The 2,189-nt window shown below is 42.2% G+C and overlaps 1 pseudogene; it reads right to left on the reverse strand.

Moving 5' to 3' along the window:
- Nucleotides 1-1,335: 1,335 nt before the first annotated feature.
- LOC112914523 (small ribosomal subunit protein eS27-like pseudogene) lies at nucleotides 1,336-1,700 on the reverse strand (annotated as a pseudogene).
- Between the last annotated feature and the right edge of the window lie 489 nt (nucleotides 1,701-2,189).

Here is a 2,189-nt window from a genome sequence, read left to right on the forward strand (position 1 = left end):
TTTTTTTTGTCAAAAAGTCAGTTGAGTATATTTATGTGGGTTTATTTCTGGGTTCTCTATTCTGTTCCATTGATTTATTTGTCCATTCTTTTGCCATAACCAAGTGTTCCGTAAGTTTTCTTGCTTGGGGGTGCCCGAGTGGCTCAATTGGTTAGGTGTCCAACTCTTGATTTTGACTCAGGTCATGATCTTGGGGCCATGAGATCAAGCCCTGTGTGTAAAGCAGGAGAGCTAGGCTCTTGTCTCATGGAGTCAAAGAATGAACCTCGTGGACAAAGGAGAGGGAGTGAAGCGATAGAAGTTTATTAAGCAAGAATACAGAGAAAGTTCTCAGCAGTGAGGGGGTTCCTGACAGGGTTGCCACTGGGAACTTGTAGGTTTGGTCTTTTATTGAAAGGCAACCAAGGAACCTATATTATTTTAACATATCTATTGCTATCACCATTAAGTGAGTGAGGGCTAGGTGGGGTGGGGGGTAGAGGGGGTGGCTACGTGATCAGGCTCACAGAGATCCCAAAAATGCCAAGGTATAAGTAAACCAGAGATAAGGGAGCAAGCCAGACCACCCTGCCCTAGGTGTGGACGGGGAGGATGTCTTTTTATGACACCCTATGGCCAACAAAGAATAACCAGACCCCAAAGAAGAAGTGTCATTAAAGATGTTATCATCAGTTCTAACTCAAACCAAGACACCATAAGAATCTCAAAGCCACAAGCTTCCCAGTCAATTCTCAATAAAAGGCCAGCCAAAAAGCCATCAGTGGCAACCCTGTCAGGACCCCTCTCACTTCTAAGAGTCTCTCTGTATCCTCACTTAATAAATTTCTATCGCTTTACTCACTCTCCATTGCCCACAAGATTCATTCTTTGACTCTGTGAGACAAGGCGAGCTCTCCCGTATCATTCTGGTGCTGAAACCCAGGATTACTCCCACTGAAGGGTGAGTAAATGTGGACTCTCCTTTCTCTCCTGGGAGAAGTCTCTCACTTGGAGAGACTTGTTACAAGTCTTCTTGTTACAAACAACAAAACCAGCCACCTGGGGGCCAGTTAAACTCAAATAGTGTGGCTGCTGGACTCAAGACTCAGGTGACAGGCTTCTGGAGAAAGGTTTGGTCAATCTCTCTTCCCCAAAAGAAGAGAATGTTGGCCTAACCCTACCCAGTTCTGCTTTCTATTTTTTGGCTTTTCTTCAATGTTGTTCTCTCGCCTCAGGGACTTTGCCTATAGTAGGGCCCTTCCAATCTCTGATGGTCAGTATATCCTTTTATTAAAAAAAAATTGTTTTAAATTTTTTTGGCCCATAATCAAAACTTTATTGAAAAACTGACACTGTTGTAAACCTTACAAAATTAAACATAATTACATTATCTTGGTAGATTAACTGGAATTACTGAACTGATAACGCTTTCTTCGATGTAACACAAATTCAAGAGGTTGTGCAGATCATTAGTGTTGCTTTCTTCTAAATGAACAGCCTTCTGTGAGTCTGGCCTTTCCTCCCGTCAGCTGGCACAACACTGTTGTGTCTACACAAAAAACCACCGTCTGAGCATGGTTGAAAACCGTGGTAATCTTGTAGCAACCTGGACATTTTACATCCATAAAATAGAAATTTGGGCTTTGAACTAGCCGTTTCTTTTTATGTTTTTTCTTTTCCTCTTCCAAGGATGGATGCAGCAGATCTCTAGCCAGAGGCATGTTGATCCTTTTGCAATCGCAGCCAGTCCCGATCCAGTATATCCTTTTAATCTGGGATTCGTTTCAGGAAGAATGTTGCCCATGTAGGGACAAGGTTTTTTATTTAAAGATGTCTTTTGTGAGAACTTAGGTCAGGAGGGGAATCCTGCCCTCATTTTTGTCACCTGGTAAAGCATATGTCTTTCTGTTAGGTGTAAACTAGGTTTAATCACAGCCAGGAATTAAAACTAAAATTATTGGCAAGCAGGATTAGAGCTATCTCTTTATATGACATGTTGGAGGCCACCTGATGTTTCCTGGGCATTTAACTCTTCTTGGAATACTTCGGCGTTAAAGGAGGGAATTACAACTCCCCCAGCCAATTCTTCAACTGGTTGCATTAATGGCTGGAGCTTTAAGGTGTTATATAGTCATTACATAGTTGAGGCTTTCTTGTTCCACCAACAAAAATATGGAATTATAATGAGGCTAAGTGTCGGGGTCTGCATC

The sequence above is a fragment of the Vulpes vulpes genome, chromosome 5, assembly GCF_048418805.1.
Source record: "Vulpes vulpes isolate BD-2025 chromosome 5, VulVul3, whole genome shotgun sequence".
Taxonomy (NCBI): Eukaryota; Metazoa; Chordata; class Mammalia; order Carnivora; family Canidae; genus Vulpes; species Vulpes vulpes.